We start from the raw sequence: 23689 nt of genomic DNA on the forward strand, positions 1-23689 counted from the left end.
ATTCAACGTGAGTATACTTTTATCGCTTTTTAGGCTCAATAAAACTATACGAAAAAGGAACCCCCGGAGTTCTCTTAAGCCCTTTTCAGACTCTCTAAACATGAAAAGATATCCAAGTGAACTTGTTTCTTTCACATTGGAAAAATTATTTGAAAGAATGTTTATCGAGTATAAGTTTAACCCTTTTTCGAATTGAGTAGACTAATTACAAAAAAGGAACACTTTAGTAAATCATGAATAAATGATTTTTCCCTTGTATTTTTTACCCTTTTTCCAGCCTTGGGAGATTAAATTTATGAAAAAGAACATTATGGAGTTTCTTTTTTATTTCCTTTTCAAAATCTCTAAATGTGAAAAAGAAGTCGATTTATCCCTTCATTGGATTCGTAAAATGTACACAATGTTGGACTCATCTGTCATGCTGGGACCAAACCAATCCTTCCTAGGGTTACTTAAAAATACTCTTAAGGACTCATCTGAAGGATGCACTTATATTTCAAGCGTATTTTATCCTCCTCGAGTTTGTGTAAAAAAAAATAGGTACTTTCCAGAAATGGTGGGGGAAATTGGGAAAGAGGTGTAAATTTTGTATTTGAAAAGGTGGTAAGTCACTCTTGAACATGACACTTAGTGTTAGGGTTGGGAAATCCATTTGATTTTATATTGGTCATACCTCATTTAAAGTCTTCATATTGGTCTTTGATCCATTTTATAGTCAAATGCTTCCAAGTCATTATAGTGTTGTCAATATGTTCAAGGAAAGTTCAACCTCAGTTAAACTATTTTATAGTCTTTAAAGCCTTCTACCACATCGGCCATGCATGAGTTAGTCTTGATTCACTCTTATTTTGTTCTTCAAATGTTATGTAATGAGATCAAGAAATATATAGATCAACGACTTCAAAATTAGCCTCTTTGAGGGGGAAACCTCCTTTACATCACAGAAATGAACAATTCTTCAATGATAAAAATCACAAGACCTCCCTTCTATATATAGGAGTCTATGGGGTCACAATATAATCAGAGTCTACACAAAAATAATAATGTAAGGGCACACCAATAACAATAGTGGGATTCTATGGGGCACAATAACAACAATATGGGGACTACATGGGCACACCAATAACAATAAAGGGGCTACACTAACAATAAAAATAAGGGGCTACACTATTAGTATAGGGACCTAACATGCCCCTCTCCTTCAAAAAAGTTTTGTCCTCAACACTTGAGTAGTTCTGGATGCTTTTGTATAAAATTCTCATCCTCCCATGTGGAATCTTGAGTGGGTAAGTTCTTCCACTAGATGAGATACTCTAAAATTGATCAATTTTGTAGTTGTCGCATTCTTGTTTCCGTGACTGCTTTAGATTCCAATATGATTTTTCCTTCCTCATCAAGTTCCACAAATATTGTTTGAACTAGGAGCTTGTCACCTATAACCTTCTTTCAACATGAAACATAGAAAACTAGGTGCACTGGGAAGATACAGGAAGCTCCAATTTGTATGCCATAGTACCAATGTTTTGCAAGAACTTGTAAGGACCATAGTACTTTAGTGATAATTTATTTTCCTTTTTAGCTTGCTTGAGTGATATTTGTTTATATTTTTGTAGCCATAAAAATACCCAGTCGCCTACATCAAAACTTATTTTGCTATGATACCGATCTTCCTGTTGTTTCATTTAATTCTACGCCAAAGTGAGGTTATCGTTTAAGAGTTGGAGAACTTGTTATTTATGCTTGATGTGATCTTCCACTGTTTGAACCTTATAATTTTCTCTTAAATAAGATGTGATGGATGGTGGATGATATCCATAAAGTTCCATAAATGGGGTCATTTTTGCTACAATATGGAAGGAAGTGTCATACCACCATTGAGCCAGAGGTAACCACTTCACTCATTGTGTTTGTTTATTAGATACAAAGCAACGAAGATATCCTTCCAAAATTTTGTTCACTATCTCATTTTGCCCATCATATGAGGATTATAAGATGAGTTATGAGCTAATTGAGTACCCAGACAAGAAAATAATTCCATCCAAAAATTTCCACTGAAAATGGGATCTCTATTGCTTACAATAATATCTGGGTTTCCATGTAGCTTTTGAATTGTGTCCATAAATGTAGTAGCAACTGTATTGGATTTAAATGGATGAGATAATGAACAAAAATGTTCATACTTGGTAAGTCTATCAACTACCACCATGATGACACTCTTTCCTTCATACTTGGGTAAACTTATGATAAAATCCATTGAAACCTCCTCCCAATGTTGACTTGGAATGGCTAAAGGTTGTAACAGACCTGAGTTCTTAATTTTCTCAGCTTTCTTTTGTTGGAAAACCAAACATTCTACAACAAACTTATGAATATTAGATTTAAGTCCCTCCCAAAACAAATTCCTTCTTGACCTTGTGGTAAGTTTTTAAAAATCCTGAGTGCCCTCCTAAGGGAGAGGTGTGCAATTCCAAAAGAATCTTTTGCTTGAATTGGGAATTCTTACAAATATATAAGTGATCTTTGTACCACAATGAATCATTTTTCCAGCTAAATGTATCAGATATACTAGGATCTTGCTGCAACTTTTGAATGAGTGTCCACACTTCTTCATCATTCTTCCATTCATCCCTTGCTTCAATTATCCAATATCGTTGGCTAATAGAAATGGCACAAAGCAATCATTCCACATCGTCATCCTTTCTTGAGAGTGCATTTGAAACAACATTTTTCTTCCTTTTTTGTAGATTATTTCAAAGTCATAACTCAACGTCTTTGTGACCCATTTTTGCTGCTCTTCTAAAGATAATATTTGTACAAAAAAGTATTTAAGGCTATCATGGTCTGTTTGTTGCAATTGCCTTGGTGCATGCAGTATTGCCAACATTTCCTTCTCATAAATAGGTTTGTGTAAATACTTTCCTTTGATTGGATGACTTTCAAAAGCAACGTGTCTTCCTTCTTGCATTAAAACAACACCAATTCCATTTCCTAAGGCATCAGATTCCATAAAAAAAAAATTTGTGAAGTTTGGCGTAGCTAAGACTGGTGCTTCGCACATTGCCTCTTTAATATGTTCAAAGGCCTTAGTTTCTTCTGGAGTCCAAGAAAATGCATCTTTATTTGTTAATTTTGTTAGAGGTGCTACTATTCTCCCCTAATTCTTAAGAAACTTGCGATAATACCTTATCCACTCGAGAAATCCTCAAATATGCTTTATGGTTGTGGGGATTTTCCATTCCTTAATGGATTTAATTTTGTTAGGGTCTACCTTAAGAACCTCATGAGATACAATATGACCCAGATATTCCACTTCCTTTACTTCAAAGAAACATTTGGAGGTTTTCGTAGATAATTGTTTCTCCTCAATAGTTTGAGCACCTTGTCAACATGTTGAACATGATCCTTCCAAGACTTGTTGTATATTAGCATATCATCAAAAAATACTAAGACAAATTTTCTAAGGAAGGGTTTGAAAATGGAATTAATCAAACCTTGAAATGTAGAAGGTGCATTGGTAATTCCAAAAGGCATGACAAAAAATTCATAATGAACCTCATGAGTTCTAAATGATGTTTTCGGAATGTCTTTAGTCTTCATTCTAATTTGATGATATCCTAAATGAAGATCCAACTTGTTGAATTAAATTGTTGCATGTAATTCATCCAACAATTCATCAATGACAGGAATGAGAAATTTGTCTTTAATAGTGACCTTCTTGAGCTCCCTATAATCCGAACACGTGCACCATGATCCATCCCTCTCATGCACCAATACTACTAGAGTAGAGAAAGAACTTTGACTAGATTGAATTATATCGGCCTCTAGCATTTTTGTAACCATACATTCAATTTCACTCTTTTGGGCATAGGGATATCTACAAGGCCTGATGTTTGGATGAACACTTCCTCCAATCAAATTAATATCATGATCATGATCATGAATAGGTGGGAGGCCTTTGGGGGTCTCAAATATCTTGGAATTACCATCCAATACTTTTTGGAGATCTGGAGAAATAGATGATTTCAATGTTTGGATCTTTATTGAGCATTTTTGTGCAATTACACCCCATTGTTCTTTATTTAGAAGCTTTTTCATACCATTAAGATGATTATATTTCCTATTTTCCCTGTGATACCCTTTAATTCAACTTCCTTTTCCTTCCCAAAAAAAATTCAAAAAAAGTTTTTGAAAATTAAAATCTATGGTACCGAAAGATTGTAACCATTGGACTCCTAGTACAACATTAGCACCACCCATTGGAATGGAAAGCATTTGACTATTCAATACATATTCCCCCATGGTTAGCTTGATATTATGGCACTTTCCAAAGCAATTTATAGTTCCTCCATTTGCAACCATCACTTGACACTTTGGTGCTTGATATAGGAAGCAATTGAATTCCTTGGCTATCTTAGAATGAATAAAATTATGGGTACTAACCAAATCAATAAACACTATTACATTTTTCTTCTTGATATGTCATTCTATCTTGAGAGTTTTAGGAGTGGTAATTACTGCTATTGCATTACAAGATATGGTCATATTCATCTCTACTTTCTCTAGGGTTAATTCCTGGTGTATATCCTCTTCTTCTGACATTTATTGTTCCTTTTCTTCCTCCTCTTCACAATCTATGTAAAATAAATTCTTCTCGGGACACTTATGAAATTTAGTGTATTTGTTATCACAATTGTAACAAATCCATTTTGATATTTTTTCTTCTAATTGTTGTGGTGTCAACGTTGTAGGTTGTGGAAGGCTAGGAGCAACAACCCTTCCATATTTAAAGTTATGAGTGGTAGACTTCCTTGTTTCCATAATTTTTCTTTCAACTTTTCTTGCTAGCCTTAATGCCTTCTCCAATGAATCAGGTTCCCAAAGGAAAACCTCATGTTGGAAGTTATCCTTTAAATTCCCTATGAAGGCATCAATCCTATGTTCCTCTAGAATATCATTTACCCTTATATTCAATTTTTGAAAGTCCTTAATGTGCTCCGCCTTTGGACCCTTTTTTTGAGATTTATCAATTGGCTAAAGAAAGTGTTGTTCTTTGTATCCTCATAATGTGCTATTATTTACTCTGTAAAAATTTACCAAGTGACAAGTGGTTTAAAAGTACAAATCCATTGATACCATACAAACTGATTTGGTTCTAAATATAAAGTTGCAATGCGTACCTTTTGTGTGTGTTGCACATTATGGAGATCAAAATATTGCTCCATATGTACTATCCATGTTATTGGATCCTTGCCATCAACCATCCTCGTATCGATATTTTTAATATGGTGGCTATTCAATCCAACGTTAGAGTCTATGAAATCATGATTAACATTTCTTTGTTCTCATCATGAGTTTCATCTAATATCTTTTTTCTATTAGGAAGCATTTCTTGTAGCAACTTTTTCAAACCTTCTTTGTATGGTTTTAAACCATCCTTCAAACCTTCCATGTCTGCTTTTAATCCATCCTTCAAACCTTCCATGTCTAATTTTAAACCATTCTTCAAACCATCCATCTTAGCTTCCATTTCATATTTGGTTACTCTTTCTGAGAGCAAAATTTGTTGCACTTGGTCTTGTAATTTTGATATATCATGTTGCATTTCTTCCTCTTCTTCATGCGCCATAGTAGATATTTCTGGTTGCTTACTAGGTGTTTCCATTTTATTTCTTTGATTCATTTTGGAATCAAACGATGATATTTATGTTTCATTATGCCCCTCGAATCACTTCAAACTGATTTTTCAAACAAAACTTATGAAAATTTAAAAAAAATACACACCTTTTTCTTGCTTTGTAGGAGATCAATATTGAACTTACATCTCCATAAAATTAGATCTCCAAGGTCTAAAATTCAGTCTTGCGGTATCCATCTATGTGTTCTTTTGAATGCTGCAAGTGAGACCAAATTTGGATTCTTCAAGTTAAAGTTATGTCCAATCTCCCACAATGACCTGATTATGGACTAGTTCAGTAGAGTGAACTTGTACGGAGTTCCACGTGTCACTTTTTCATCCTTCGGCCCTAAACATGATACACATGATACTACATTCCATGGAATTGCAACCACATTTTACAAAATTCAAATCTGATGATCACAGAGAAAGATATGAATATTTTTCCAAGGTCACCTATTTGAGACGAAAATTTGGGGCATGCAAAAACCCTAACTTCATTGGATCATATCTTCGAAAATATAGTGAAAAAAGATCTAAAAGTTTTACACGAATTTCATTAGGATTTTGGCTCCTCGTGGTAAAAATTTCAGCTTCTAAACCTTCGTATAAGTTTTTTTAGAAGAAAAATTCCATGATGACCTGTTTGCAACAGAAAAACCCTAGAATCCAAACCTCTCATACCAAATGTTATGTAACCATATCAAAAAAGAGATATATCAATGACTTCAAAATTATCCTCTTCGATGGGGAAACCTCATTTACATCACATAAATGAAAAATTCTTGAATGATACAAATTACAAGACCTCCTTTATATATAGGAGTCTAAGGGGTTACAATATAATCAGAGCCTACATAACAATAATAATGTAAGGGCACAACAATAACAATAGTGGGCTTCTATGGGGCACAACAATAACAATAAAGTGGCTACATTAACAATAACAATAAGGAGCTACACTAGTAGTATAGGGACCTAACATCAAATATTAATACCTATTTCATGTCATAGTACCTCCTACAGCGGATCACTTCCTATCAACTTCAGCACGTCATATAGGAAATTGATCTAGAAACCATTTTCAATACCTTGGAGCTCAAATGCATCAATGGTAGGTTTCCTCACTTTTGACGATAGTTTTACATCATTGACCTTTGATAAAATGATTTTATGGGTGTTATATTTTAGATCATCTATTCACACCTCATTTATTGTACTAGAATACCTTGAGGGCCATTGTCATTATTGTTGGTTCCTCTCACATCTGTTAACCACTCTCATCATTGACTAATAATCAAATGGTTTCTACCATGTTTGACTTCAAAGCATTTATTCACATGGTTAGATTCATATTACATATAGATAAAGATGAAGAAGACCTTGGATTCTTTTTGATGCATCTAGGTTACGTGGAGTTTTGAGTATTCATGACTATGCCATAGATCCACAGTGTATATTTGGTGTCTATGTTCATACTAATTTTTCTAAGCATGGATCCATGATATATATTTGGTGGCCACGAATTCATTTTATTGGCATGGATATTTGAAAATTTCCATACTTGTGCTTAGAATTATTTGTACTATGAGTATTGAAATTCCTACCTTAGAGATGATCATATGATGATATTGTACTGTATTCTCTTGATTGTTGAATTGCAGGTTTCCAACTAGGTGTTCCTTGATTCGAACCTTCCCATGATAAAGAACTTCAGTCATTATAACTTTTCTAACTATTCTCTTTAGGGGGTAATCTCTTACACATCAATTTTTCACATAAATGTGAATGATGCTAAATCCATATCGTTCACCATCAGAATAATTTTTTTCATAAATCTCCAAGAAGGATGGAAGAAATACCTCTCCATGAAGTATAAGAATCATAGATTACATACCTCAAAAACCATATTTTTTGGAGATCATCGAATGTTCTATTATTACAACGTATTATGTCATACCTTGAATAATAAATAAGTGGTGATGTCATTGCTACTTGCATTCATTAAAAGTGTGACGATCTTCTTCCATGGGTAAAAATAAAAAAAAGGTTATGAAGCTTCCATTCTAGAAGCCTCGTGAAGGTATATTTCTAAGTAGTGAAGATAATGAGCTCAAAATCCTACCATGATGGATCTCATCCCTACCATAATGGATCTCATCCCATCCATTGTGGATCTAGATCCCACCTTAATGGATCTCAGACTTCCATCCTTGGCCTATAAAAGTGTAAATTCAAAGGGAAATGGGTTGGATTTTTTACTCTTGAAACTATACTTCCACTCTGTTGAAGTATCCATTGAAGGATTTTGAATAGAAGGTTGGGATTGAGGAATACTGAGAGGAAGATTTCAACATAAAGGCTTGGTTGTAACTCTCTCCTTTTCTTAATCTTAATATAAATGCATATTTCTTTCCCACATTCATTGTTATGGTGATTGTTATGAGATTCTTTTATCACTTGTATGGATTATGTTAAATCATTTATGCATCACATTCTTTGATAATTTGTATGTTTGTGTCTTTGAAAATATTTTCTTAGAGTGTCAAGAACAATATTGAAAGATACATCAAACAACAACAAGGACAAACATTTCGAAAAAAGGTATGAACCATTCATCCAACCTTACATCTATGATTTGATGGTAATCTATGGAATGTTTCCATGTATTTTATTGTTTTTTTCTAGTGTTTGGTTTTCAAAGCTAGGGAGATCGCTCTTGTCTGCAAGATCAACTTGTCTTCTATAAAAAAGATGGAAAGAAATAGGAGTAGGAAAATTGGAGAAATTCATAAGAAGACATCTATAAGTGAATCTAATGAAAAAACTGATTCCATAAATTCAAGTGAGAGTAAAATGCATGAATTTAATGAAGAAGAAGAATAGAAATATGACAGTAGCACTTCTATGTCCAAAAATAAAAGGACTAGATCTCATTTGCAAGGATAATTCAAAAAGTTTAGATCTCCAAACTTTGTTGGAGAATCTGAAGAAGGAACATAATCTTGGCTTCTGAATATGTCAAATAATTACAAGGTCTACAATTATCCAAGCAACTTAAAGACCATATTGTCTAGATACTATTTAAATGGTAAAGCGACCTTATGGTGGGAGAAAAATAAAGCCATAGAGAAGATCAAAAGCAAAAATATGACATGGAAACTCTTTAAAAAGGAATTCAAAAAGAAATATTTAACATAAATATATTTTGATGAAAAGGCTAAATTCTTCCATGAGTTGAGGATGGGACAATTCAACATGGATGAATTTGTTGAGATATGTAACATATATGAAAGAGAAAAAAAAAAGAGAAAGTATAATGGTTCAGTAGCTTCTTGGTTTTTTCATACAGGGAGAGGATTCAATTTGAAAATCCAAAAGCTATGGATGAGACTATTAGGAATGCAAAATTTTGTTTTAACTAGAACAAAGAAAAGAGTGATAATTCTAAGGGTTGAATGGTGTTGGTTCCCACATTATCCTAGGTGACTTAGGAACAATCTAAGAGTACATTCACTAAAGGTTTAAAACCATCCCTCTTTAGGCTAAAAGGGCTGATCTCCCTTCAACTTAGGGGTTATTCCTTGTATGAAATTATAAAATGTATTTTGATACATAAATATATATGACGAGATTACATATATCATAAAAGGAGTGTAAAATGTGAAGCTCTAGGTGGGAGAGACTTACATACAACATGTATTCAATGATATCAAATTGAAATCTTAATTATGCAATAGTAAAATAATATTCCATAAAACATAAAACAAAAGAAACGACACAAACAAAGATAAAAGAGAGATAATCAAAGGTTATCTATGCTTATACCTTTATGTTGATAACTTATCTAAATGGAAAATGTGAAAGGTATAATATTAAGTATTATACTTTTTATTCACTTAAAAGAAGGTGAGTATCAAGATTACAATATTCTTATGATAATATAACTATCAGAAGATGAGAAAATATCTGATTGGTTGCAATGTAACAGAGTCAATCAAGTCAATTATCACCATGTTGAGAGATATGAGATGCAACCATATAAAATAAATAAAAATTAATGAAAAAGTGAACATATGACTATTGTAGATAATATTTATAGGAATTATTGTAACTGAACAACAACGTCAGGAATTTAGAAATTCCATTAACAACAAAGCATGTAAATAGTTTAATCCATATACCCTTGATAATATTTATATCCGAGAGCAAGTAAGATTAAATAATGAAAAGTGATCTAAATGATCAATCAAGTTAATAATTTAAACCAAAATATTTATCAACATATGTTCACAAACTAAAAATGGAAGAAAATTGCAGATATACCATATTCAAAGTGTAGAATCAAAGGTTACAGAATATCATGACCTAGTCTATGCATCAGGTGCAGTCGAGCCTCTAAAATTTAAGCATCTGCTCTTCAGGCCACCCAACTGTTGGCATTTTGGCACAGGTATGGCACTATGGTACAGGTGTTGTCCTTGATGGCAACTCACGCTATGGTACAGGTGTTGTCCTTGATGGCAACTCACTTTGGTGACAGATCTCAGTTCAGGTGCTCAGAATGAAGAAAATCTTGTATACGCAGGTACACCTTGCCGAAGATGCGTATACACGCGGGTTATTTGTTTGGAAGTCACGTATGCATATACACGCACTTTTATGCACATAAAAGCGCGTACATGGTGGAAAACTTATTTTTGGTCCGTGGTTGTTAGTCCTTGGAACTTGAACCTATGGTTGTGGACCATGGTATCTCGTTAGAAGAGTTGACCCCAGGTTTTGGGCCCTTGGTATTGGTTATTATGGTTTTGGACCGTGGTATTGTGGAAGGCCTAAAACTATATAAGAGGAAGGAGATCATGTGGCAAGGAATCATCTGAATTATTATTGAATATCTGATAATGTACGAGATTTGAAATATTGGTGATTAGCATTGTGGAGCAGATCTGGATCTGAATGAAGGAGGAACCTTAGCGAAAATAAGGATAAGTTCTATTGATGGGTCATAATCTCTTGGCTTGAATGATAATATCTTTGCATGATGTTGATCTGTTATATCTGGCACATGCGTGATCTATAAATCTGATAATCTGGGTTAATCAGTGCCTGAATACTTGAAAGAGTGAATTATGTTTGTAGATCTGTACGCAGGTTCAGTTCAGCTAAGGCGCGTATATACGCAGGTTTAGTGAAGGAAAACAGTGTATACGCAGGTTGTTCCATACGCAGAAGCGTATGCATGCAGGTTTCAGGCCATTAAAGTAGCGTATACATTTTGAGTTGTGTTTTTGCTGCTTCTGTTTATTGCTGCAGTGTTCTGGGTTCAGTTTTGGTGTGTGGTACTGTTACAGTGATTTGGGTACAGTCGTCAGAGAGGTGTTTATGTTGATTTAGTTTTGGTGAAAAGGTGATTGGTTGATGCAGAAATTCTTGATGGTTGATTGATGTTATTTGTGGATCCAGTCTGAAAATTTATGAAACTTGGTCCTTGAAAGAAAGAGAAGGTTGTAGCCTTCTGTAGGCCAGCACCTACGTACTAGTATCTTGGCTAGTGCAAGATCTAAAGGGGGTTGTAGCTCCCTTCCAGGACAAGCTGGGAAATGAGAGAGAGAGTTGTAGCTCTCTGCAGGTTGCAGCCTGCATACTGGTAAAAGGACTGCACCAGTACATTTGTAAAAAGAAGTTTCTAATTATAGAAAATATAGAGACGAATTGCAGCAGGTGGTTTTCACCCACATTGGGTTTCCACCTTACATCTTGTGTCCTTATGTGCGATTGTCTTTCTGCTCTGCTTTACTATTTCTGGTTACTGGTTATTTGCTTCTGAATCACATATTAACAATCAACAACAGAAAGATCAAGTAAATTAAAAGTTTGCATTGTATACGCGGGTTTTCTTCTGCATTATTGCGTATATACGCGGGTTTAATTAACTGAAGTAGCGTATAGTAGTTGATTTTGAAAAAGGAATATTTGACATAATAATACTGATTCACCCCCCCTCTCAGTATTATTTCCAACAATTGGTATCAGAGCAGGTCCTTCTGAAGAAGCTTGATCGCTTGAAGGAAGATCCTTCATCATGAGCAACGACAAGAGGGAAGCATCAATCAGGCCACCGGTTTTTGATGGGACAAACTTCGTATATTGGAAGGTAAGAGTTACTGTCTATCTTCAATCGTTGGGTACAGAAGTCTGGGATATCATAGATACAGGATATACTTTTCCAACAGCAACTCCTACAGATCTGGCTGAGAACAAGAAATATGAAACAAATGCAAAGGCGGTCAATACTCTATTGGGATGTCTATCTCAATCAAAATTCATGAAAGTTATGCAGTTAAAATCAGCAAAAGAAATATGGGACAAGATTGTCCTAAGCTATGAAGGAGATGATCAGGTAAAACGAGCAAAACTTCAAACCCTCAGGATTCAGTATGAAAATCTCAAGATGTATAATGATGAAAGTGTGGCTAACTATTTTCTTCGTGTATATGAGATTGTTAATTGCATGAAAAATTTGGGTGAAGAAATAAAAGAGGCTGTTGTGGTTGAAAAAGTTCTAAGATCTTTGTCACCTGGGTTTGAATCTAAAGTTTCTGCAATAGAAGAAAAGGAGAATCTACAAAGCCTTAAAATGTCACAGCTGCACGGTATTCTAACTGCTTATGAAATGAGGAAAGGAGGACCATCAGACAGGAGAGAAGCTGCCTTCAAGGCTTCAGGCAAAGGCGAGTACTATGAATCAGGACACATGTCAGAAGAAGAAGAAGAATCAAATTTTGTCAGAAATCTTCAACGGGGTACTGGACGGTTCCGAGGTAAGTTACCTTTCAAATGCTTTGCTTGTGGAAGAGTCGGTCACTATGCTGCCAATTGTCCTCACAAGGATAAGATTGACAAAGGGAAGGAACCTGTTAGATGGAACAAGAAACATAATGCAAATAAGAAAAGCTATTACACTCATGAAGATAGTGATGGACTTTCAAATAGTGACGAAGATGAACGAGGTAATAAATATAAACTTTTAATGGCTTTTGAAGATGATGACTACATGGATGCTATAGATGTAGAAGGTTTTTCTGAAGAGATGACTAATCTCAAAATCTGCTTAGAAGAGAAAAGTGAAATTATTGATTCTCTACAATATCAACTGGCTGAAAGGGAAAAACATCTTGAAGAATTGGAATGTGAAATTGTTTGTCTTAGAAAGGAGATTGAGAAAACAAAAGCTATTAATCTTAAATTTGTTAAAGGATCTGAAACTCTGGATGAGATTGTCAATGTGCAGCGTTCTCCACTAATCAAGACAGGTCTAGGATATAATGGAGAAACATCTCAAGCTTCTACCTCCAAAAGTTATCTTGATGCAGCAAAAAGGAGCGAGCAAAGGCCTAATAGAAATCATCAGGTAAATCAGGGACAGTTTACCTCAAGAACGAATAAAGACTATCAAGAAAATCGGGGACAAGCTACCTTAAGGACAAACAGAAGCTACAATCAACCACAGGTAAAATCTTCCCAATTTGCCTCAAGAATGGATGTCAGTAGAAACTACAATCGATTGGATGATAGATTTGATAATCGCAGGAGTTTCTTCAATGGCCAATGTTTCTCTTGCCATAATTTTGGTCACAAAGCAGCTCAATGTGTTGCCTATAAGACAATCATGACTAGAGAAGCTCAAAAACAAAGGAATATGAATGGAATCACGAAAAGGAATTATAACAACTTTTTGGCCCTTGAAAATGAAGTTGAATGTTCTATTTGTAATAACTTTGGTCATGAAGATTCTGAATGCAGGAGCAGGTTTTGGAAGACAACTCAGAAGGAACATACCTCAAGTGCCAGAACATGGAGAATGAAGGAACCACAATCAGAAAGATGTGGGATAGCCTTCTATGCAGAAGGACAGGAAAATATATGGTATATTGACAACGGATGTTCAAAGCATATGACAGGGGATAAAGAAAAACTTCAATCATATACTGCAGTAGAAAAGGGAAAGAAGGTGTATTTTGGAAATGATACCTCTGCAGCCATAAAAGGAAAAGGCACTGCTAAGTTGAAAGAACAGGTCAATGCTGGAAATGTTTTGTATGTTGATGGCTTGAAGCATAATCTACTGAGTGTTAGTCAGATGTGCGATCAAGGAACCGAGGTAATTTTTCGATCAAATGGATGTAGTGTTCGTGACCTTGATACAGGAGAAACAGTGATCAAAGGCAGAAGAACTCCAAATAATCTATACATATTTGAAGAAGGACAACAGCAATGCTATTTGAGTAAGGATGATGAACACTGGTTATGGCACCGAAGGTTGGGGCATCTAAGCTTTTCACAAATAAGGAAAGCATGCAAATACCAGGCAGTTCGTGGTCTTCCAGATATCAAAATTCCAGACAACACCATATGCAAATCATGTCAGTTTGGTAAGCAAACCAGAACTAACTTTCCTGAGAAGGAAGGATCAGCTAGCAGGCCTCTTGGGCTAGTCCATACAGATGTATGTGGTCCATTTAGGACAATGTCACCTCGAGGAGAAGAATACCTTATCCTATTCATTGACGACTTCTCCAGGTTTGTTTGGTTAGGACTTATGAAGCACAAAGACGAAGCATTCGAAAAATTCAAATCCTTCAAAGCCTTGGCTGAAAATGAATCAGGTTACAAAATTAAGTGCCTCAGGTCTGACAGAGGTGGGGAATTTACCTCAAATGAATTTTTTGATTTCTGTGAAGAACATGGAATAAGAAGGGAATTCTCTACAGCTACGACTCCTCAGCAAAATGGAGTGGCGGAAAGGATGAACAGAACAGTCCAACAAATGGCTCGTGCTATGCTTGATGAGTCTGGAACTCCCACAACCTTCTGGGGTGAAGATGCATACGCAGCGGTTGTTATTCTCAACAAAACAAATGTCCGAGTGAACAACACTCAAACTCCACATGAGCTCTGGTATGGTGAAACTCCTTCGATAAAGCATTTCAAAATTTTGGGGAGCAAATGCTATATGAAGAATACTGATGAGCAGCTTGGCAAACTTGAACCTAGAGCAGATGAAGGCATTCTCCTTGTTTATTCTCCCTACAGTAAAGCATATAAGTGTTACAATAAAAGGCTTGGAAGAATTGTTGACAACATTGATGTAGTGGTTGATGAAAAAGGATACATCCCTAGGGAAGTGAATCATGAAAATATCAATGAGGATGAAGACTACTCTCTAAATCAGACAGATGATGAAGAAGAACCCCAAGAGGCACCAGAGGAACAGATAAGGATAGAAGAAAGGACTCCATCCAGGTACATTCAAGAGAATCATCCAGAATCTCAAATTTTGGGGCAGAAAGAAGCAGGTATACAAATAAGAAGAACAATAGCAGAAGCTTCAAGCTATTTGGCATTGCTCTCTTCCACTGAACCGCAAAATGTAAAAGAAGCATGCAAAGATGAGTGTTGGGTTAAGGCAATGGATGAAGAGCTTGAACAGATTGAAAAGAATAACACTTGGGAGTTGGTTCCTAGACCAAAAGACAAAAATGTCATAGGAACAAAATGGATCTTCAAAAATAAGTTGAATGAAAATGGGGAAGTGATTAGAAACAAGGCCAGACTTGTTTGCAAAGGGTATGCTCAACAGGAAGGAATAGACTTTGAAGAAAATTTTGCTCTTATTGCTAGACTTGAGGCCATCAGAATGTTCCTTGCTCTCTCTAGTTTCTAGAAGTTCAAAGTATTTCAAATGGACATAAAATTAACCTTTCTGAATGGAGACGTAGAAGAAGAAGTGTACATAGAGCAACCAGATGGTTTTATCCTTGGGAATGATCCAAATCTTGTATGCAGACTTAAAAAGGCTCTCTATGGGCTTAAACAAGCTCCAAGGGCTTGGTACTATCGTTTGGATAAATATCTTCATCAACAAGGTTTTTCAAAAGGATCAACAGATAGCAATCTCTATATAAAAATTGAAAATAACAAATTGCTAATACTTGTTGTGTATGTAGATGATATTATCTTTGGAAGCAATGAAGAAGCTATGAGTCAAAGCTTTGCCTTGGTGATGCAGAAAGAATTCGAAATGTCCTTGCTTGGAGAACTGACATACTTTCTTGGATTGCAAATCCAACAAAATGAAGGCGGTATCTTCTTGTCTCAAACCAAGTACCTCAAGCAGATTCTGAAGAAGTATGGCATGGAAGATTCAAAACCAGTATGTACCCCCATGGTTACAGGATGCAGCCTCAGTGAAAATGATGAATCGGTAGCAGTGCATCAACCAACCTATAGATCTATGATTGGAAGTCTTCTTTATTTGACAGGTACCCGACCAGACATCATGCATGCAGTGGGAATGGTTGGAAGATTTCAGGCAAATCCAAAGGAAACTCATCTTCAGGCAGTCAAGAGAATCTTCAAGTACCTTCAAGGAACTCAAAACTATGGCTTATGGTACCCTAGAGATACAGATCTCACACTTCATGCTTACACAGATGCAGATTGGGCCGGAAGCGTGGATGATAGGAAGAGCACAAGTGGTGGTGCATTCTTTATGGGTTCCAGATTAGTATCTTGGTTCAGCAAGAAACAGAGTTCGATTGCTTTATCTACAGCTGAAGCGGAATATGTGGCTGCTGCATCTTGTTGCACCCAACTTCTTTGTATGATGCAAAGCCTGCAGGATTTTCAAATCACATGTACTCCACCTGTCTCTATCTTATGTGATAATACAAGTGCAATAAGCATTTCAAAGAATCCTGTCATGCATTCAAATACCAAGCACATACCTATCAAATATCACTTTCTTCGGGAACAAGTGCTTGAGCAAAAAGTCAAGTTGGAGTATGTTCCTTCTAAGGAACAAATTTCCGATATCCTCACCAAACCACTGCCCAGGGAAACTTCTGAATATCTCAGACAGAAGCTGGGAGTAGTTGATGCTTCATCCTACTATTGAAGCTTGTCTGTATCAAAGAAAAGTTGGTGTACGCGAGTTGGATGAGGGGAATCCGCGTACATACGCCGATTTATGCAGGTGCAGTCGCGTATATGGAGTTCTGAAGAAAATCAGCAAGGACAGACTCTGGTTGAAGAGAGTCTGATATGGGTCTGTCAGAGACCTTCAGGCACGGGTTCAGGGGGAGCAGATAATCTTCTAATAATGCATTGTTGGCATTACCTTAGAAGCTCTTGGTTCTAGTACTCAAGCTGTTTTTGGTTCAGGTGGATCAGCTGCAGAAAGGAGAACAGAAGGAGAACATGGTTGCTGATATATACAGTGATTGTCAGAAGCTGCTGATAGTAGTTATTGGTCATTTGCATAAGTCTTGATATTTCGTCTCTATGTCATGTATATTATTTTATCAAGGTCATGTAACGGCCTATTTTGGTTTCCCCACTATGCCTGGGATAATTGGTGTGATTGGTTGTCATATGTAAATTTCTGATGTATCCCCACTTGGTTGGGTGGATGATCCCCACTTGGTTGGGTGATGGTTGTATGTATTGAGTCTTTTGGTGATAGGAAGGTCTTTTATGATGTATATGGTTCTTCTTGAAGAACAGCTTTTTGCAGATATTGCCTACAGTCAGGGGGAGCATGTTCAGCACAGCAGAGCAGAAATATCAGCATGTACTCAGGGGGAGCACAGCCCTTTTCCCTTGATGACACAGGGGGAGAATGACTTTGAGGATCGTGGGGTTGCCATCAAGTCCAAAGGGGGAGATTGTTGCCATTTTGGCACAGGTGTGGCGCTATGGTACAGGTGTTGTCCTTGATGGCAACTCACGCTATGGTACAGGTGTTGCCCTTGATGGCAACTCACTTTGGTGACATATCTCAGTTCAGGTGCTCAGAATGAAGAAAATCTTGTATACGCAGGTACACCTTGCCGAAGATGTGTATACACGCGGGTTATTCGTTTGGAAGTCGCGTATGCGTATACACGCACTTTTATGCACATAAAAGCGCGTACATGGTGGAAAACTTATTTTTGGTCCGTGGTTGTTAGTCCTTGGAACTTGAACCTATGGTTGTGGACCATGGTATCTCGTTAGAAGAGTTGACCCTAGGTTTTGGGCCCTTGGTATTGGTTATTATGGTTTTGGACCGTGGTATTGTGGAAGGCCTAAAACTATATAAGAGGAAGGAGATCATGTGGCAAGGAATCATCTGAATTATTATTGAATATCTGATAATGTACGAGATCTGAAATATTGGTGATTAGCATTGTGGAGCAGATCTGGATCTGAATGAAGGAGGAACCTTAGCGAAAAGAAGGATAAGTTCTATTGATGGGTCATAATCTCTTGGCTTGAATGATAATATCTTTGCATGATTTTGATCTGTTATATCTGGCACATGCGTGATCTATAAATCTGATAATCTGGGTTAATCAGTGCCTGAATACTTGAAAGAGTGAATTATGTTTGTAGATCTGTACGCAGGTTCAATTCAGCTAAGGCGCGTATATACGCAGGTTCAGTGAAGGAAAATAGCGTATACGCAGGTTGTTCCATACGCAGAAGCGTATGCACGCAGGTTTCAGGCCATTAAAGTAGCGTATACATTTTGAGTTGTGTTTTTGCTGCTTCTGTTTATTGCTGCAGTGTTCTGGGTTCAGTTTTGGTGTGTGGTATTGTTACTGTGATCTGGGTACAGTCGTCAGAGGGGTATTTATGTTGATTTAGTTTTGGTGAAAAGGTGATTGGTTGATGCAGAAATTCTTGATGGTTGATTGGCATTATTTGTGGATCCAGTCTGAAAATTTATGAAACGTGGTCCTTGAAAGAAAGAGAAGGTTGTAGCCTTTTGTAGGCTAGGACCTACGTACTAGTATCTTGGCTAGTGCAAGAGCTAAAGGGGGTTGTAGCTCCCTTCCAGGAGAAGCTGGGAAACGAGAGAGAGATTTGTAGCTCTCTGCAGGTTGCAACCTGCGTACTAGTAAAAGGACTGCACCAGTACATTTGTAAAAAGAAGTTTCTAATTAAATAAAAGATAGAGACGAATTGCAGCAGGTGGTTTTCACCCACATTGGGTTTCCACCTTACATCTTGTATTCTTGTGTGCGATTGTCTTTCTGCTCTGCTTTACTATTTTTGGTTACTGGTTATTTGCTTCTGAAACACATATTAACAATCAACATCAGAAAGATCAAGTAAATTAAAAGTTTGCATTGTATACACAGGTTTTCTTCTGCATTATTGCGTATATACGCCGGTTTAATTAACTGAAGTAGCGTATAGCAGTTGATTTTGAAAAAGGAATATTTGACATAATAATACTTATTCACCTCCCCTCTCAGTATTATTTCCAACAATTGGTATCAGAGCAGGTCCTTCTGAAGAAGCTTGATCTCTTGAAGGAAGATCCTTCATCATGAGCAACTACGAGAGGGAAGCATCAATCAGGCCACCAGTTTTTGATGGGACAAACTTCATATATTGGAAGGTAAGAGTTACTGCCTATCTTCAATTGTTGGGTACAGAAGTTTGGGATATCATAGATACATGATATACTTTTCCAGCAGCAACTCCTACAGATCCGGTTGAGAAGAAGAAATATGAAACAAATGCAAAGGCGGTCAATACTCTATTGGGATGTCTATCTCAATCAAAATTCGTGAAAGTTATGTAGCTAAAATCAGCAAAAGAAATATGGGACAAGATTGTCCTAAGCTATGAAGGAGATGATCAGGTAAAACGAGCAAAACTTCAAACCCTCAGGATTCAGTATGAAAATCTCAAGATGTATAATGATGAAAGTGTGGCTAACTATTTTCTTCGTGTAGATGAGATTGTTAATTGTATGAAAAATTTGGGTGAAGAAATAAAAGAGGCTGTTGTGGTTGAAAAAGTTCTAAGATCTTTGTCACCTAGGTTTGAATCTAAAGTTTCTGCAATAGAAAAAAAGGAGAATCTACAAAGCCTTAAAATGTCACAGCAGCACGATATTCTAACTACTTATGAAATGAGGAAAGGAGGACCATCAGACAGGAGAGAAGCTGCCTTCAAGGCTTCAGGCAAAGGCGAGTACTATGAGTCAGGACACATGTCAGAAGAAGAAGAAGAATCAAATTTTGTCAGAAATCTTCAATGGGGTACTGGACGGTTCCGAGGTAAGTTACCTTTCAAATGCTTTTCTTGTGGAAGAGTCGGTCACTATGCTGCCAAATGTCCTCACAAGGATAATATTGACAAAGGGAAGGAACCTGTTAGATGGAACAAGAAACAGAATGAAAATAAGAAAAGCTATTACACTCATGAAGATAGTGACGGACTTTCAAATAGTGACGAAGATGAACGAGGTAATAAATATAAACTTTTAATGGCTTTTGAAGATGATGACTACATGGATGCTATAGATGTAGAAGGTTTTTCTGAAGAGATGACTAATCTCAAAATCTGCTTAGAAGAGAAAAGTGCAATTATTGATTCTCTACAATATCAACTGGTTGAAAGGGAAAAACATCTTGAAGAATTGGAATGTGAAATTGTTTGTCTTAGAAAGGAGATTGAGAAAACAAAAGCTATTAATCTTAAATTTGTTAAAGGATCTGAAACTGTGGATGAGATTATCAATGTGCAGCGTTCTCCACTAATCAAGACAGGTCTGGGATATAATGGAGAAACATCTCAAGATTCTACCTCCAAAAGTTATCTTGATGCAGCAAAAAGGAGCGAGCAAAAGCCTAATAGAAATCATCAGGTAAATCAGGGACAGTTTACCTCAAGAACGAATAAAGACTATCAAGAAAATCGGGGACAAGCTACCTTAAGGACAAACAGAAGCTACAATCAACCACAGGTAAAATCTTCCCAATTTGCCTCAAGAATGGATGTCAGTAGAAACTACAATCGATTGGATGATAGATTTGATAATCGCAGGAGTTTCTTAAATGGCCAATGTTTCTCTTGCCATAATTTTGGTCACAAAGTAGCTCAATGTGTTGCCTATAAGACAATCATGACTATAGAAGCTCAAAAACAAAGGAATATGAATGGAATCACGAAAAGGACTTATAAAAACTTTTCAGCCCTTGAAGATGAAGTTGAATGTTCTATTTGTAATAACTTTGGTCATGAAGATTCTGAATGCAGGAGCAAGTTTTGGAAGACAACTCAGAAGGAACATACCTCAAGTGCCAGAACATGGAGAATGAAGGAACCACAATCAGAAAGATGTAGGATAGCCTTCTATGCAGAAGGACAGGAAAATATATGGTATATCGACAGCGGATGTTCAAAGCATATGACAGGGGATAAAGAAAAACTTGAATCATATACTGCAGTAGAAAAGGGAAAGAAGGTGTCTTTTGGAAATGATACCCCTGCAGCCATAAAAGGAAAAGGCACTGCTCAGTTGAAAGAACAGGTCAAAGCTGGAAATGTTTTGTATGTTGATGGCTTGAAGCATAATCTACTGAGTGTTAGTCAGATGTGCAATCAAGGAAACGAGGTAATTTTTCGATCAAATGGATGTAGTGTTCGTGATCTTGAGACAGGAGAAACAGTGATCAAAGGCAGAAGAACTCCAAATAATCTATACATATTTGAAGAAGGACAACAACAATGCTATTTAAGCAATGATGATGAACACTAGTTATGGCGCCAGAGGTTGGGGCATCTAAGCTTTTCACAAATAAGGAAAGCATGCAAATACCAGGCAGTTCGTGGTCTTCCAGATATCAAAATTCCAGTCAACACCATATGCAAATCATGTCAGTTTGGTAAGCAAACCAGAACTAACTTTCCTGAGAAGGATCAGCTAGCAGGCCTCTTGAGCTAGTCCATATACATGTATGTGGTCCATTTAGGATAAGGTCACCTCGAGGAGAAGAATACCTTATACTATTCATTGACGACTTCTCCAGGTTTGTTTGGTTAGGACTTATGAAGCACAAAGACAAAGCATTCGAAAAATTCAAATCCTTCAAAGCCTTGGCTGAAAATGAATCAGATTACAAAATTAAGTGCCTCAGGTCCAATAGAGGTGGGGAATTTACCTCAAATGAATTTTTTGATTTATGTGAAGAACATGGAATAAGAAGGGAATTCTCTACAGCTAGGACTCCTCAGCAAAATGGAGTGGCAGAAAGGATGAACAGAACAGTCCAACAAATGGCTCGTGCTATGCTTGATGAGTCTGGAACTCCCGCAACCTTCTGGGGTGAAGCTGCATACGCAGCGGTTGTTATTCTCAACAAAACAAATGTCCGAGTGAACAGCACTCAAACTCCTCATGAGCTCTGGTATGGTGAAACTCCTTCGGTAAAGCATTTCAAAAATTTTGGGAGAAATGCTATATTAAGAATACTGATGAGCAGCTTGGCAAACTTGAACCTAGAGCAGATGAAGGCATTGTTACACTAAAAAATGTCACCATGGCTATTTACAGTTAGTATGGCTCTATCAACAGTCATGCTATCCTCTTAGGAAAGTCTTATGCCTCTGCTCTCCATGTCAAACTCCAAAAAGAGAGAAAGTCTTTATAAATGTATTTATCTCTGGGTACGCAGGTTCTCTCAACCTTACCTGCGGGTACGCACCCAATGTTCACAAAAGCTGCGTCTTTGGACGCTCTGTATGTAAAGGGGCAGGTGCGTCCCCCTGTAAAGGTCAAAATGCGCAAGTTTCATCTTTAAAAAGTTACTTGTGGTCATTTCTAGAGCATTCTAGAAGGTTGTTCGACGTGTATTGAGCGCCTCCAGATGGTTCATGTACCCCTACCAAAGAGGAACTTATCCCATCAATAAGGGAGCTATCCCATCCAAAGAGGGGATTATCCCATTGATGGTGGACCTGATTAACTTCCTCTTGAGCACTATAAATACAGGCATTGGGCCAGAAGGAGAGGAGGTTGGAAGCTATACATTTCTAAGGGTAGATGCTGTTGGAATTAGGACTCCCATTTAGAAGCTTGTGAGGAGAGATTGCCATCTTTGCTTGTTCTATTTGGAAGTGGGTGAGCTTTGTCAAAGTAAAGGAGAACTCTTGATGGACCCTGGGAGGGACTTGCACAACACCAAGGCTCAGGTTGTATTTGTTCCTTTTGTTACCTATTAATGCAAATGAGTCCATTCTTCTCAATAACTTGTTATTTATGAGTTGTTTCATGTACTCCTTGGTCTATGTGTTAAATATGTTTTATTCTATGAGATTATCAAGTGATATTTAATCGTTTGATTGTTAGTGGATGCAGGTTTCAAAGTGAAGGAGGAGCTCATCTGGATCAGCGAGGCTGGACTGCTACAACAGCGTGGGACTACAGGTAGGATCTAAACACTTGATTTCTTATATAGTAAATGCATGTTTAGGGAAGGATTTCTCTTGTTTGTCTTGTTTGTCACTAGAGAGTCTTAGGCTCCTAGGGAGGTTGGTTGTGTCCGCACAATCGACTCTTTCCGCCTAACAAATTGGCGACTCCACTGGGGACTCCATTGATGTGAAAGTCTTTTCCTTTGTATGCAACTTTGATCTGAGAAAAGTCATTTATTTTCTGGTTTTTGGCTCTGTGACTTTGTTTTTGGGTGGGTTAGCTTAGGGTTAGATTCATTTTAGTTTTTCTTGAATTTTCCAGTAGGACGCACCCTCTGAGTATTGCACAGTGCGTCCCTGGACGCACTGTCGCTGTGTGCACAGAGCGGGCCCGCACCTGTCTTAACGGGTTGCCTGCGTCCCCTGCTAAAATTTAAGAAAATTCCATTTTTTGCATTTTTTCTCTTAGATTTTGCTTTTTCTTAGTTTTTACTGCCCAGATCCATTAGTCTCTTGTCAAAGATCTTCACTTGAACTTGTTTCGATAGCATTGAGTGTTTTAGTGGATTTCATAGAAGTTTAAGCCCTAGGGTTTGATTTTTGAGTAGGTCTTGTAGTGACTTTGGCAGTAGAAGTTGTCAAGCCTTAGATCTCTCTGGTTTTGTCAGCATTCTTAGAAGTCAGACCTGTCATAAAGTCTACCTGTGAGAGCAACTTACCTTTGAGTTGTCTCTTTGGCAAATTTCGAAGTGCTTG

This window comes from Pinus tabuliformis, chromosome X, assembly GCF_031772625.1.
Source record: "Pinus tabuliformis cultivar Carrire ecotype Pingquan chromosome X, CPIR1, whole genome shotgun sequence".
Lineage (NCBI taxonomy): Eukaryota > Viridiplantae > Streptophyta > Pinopsida > Pinales > Pinaceae > Pinus > Pinus tabuliformis.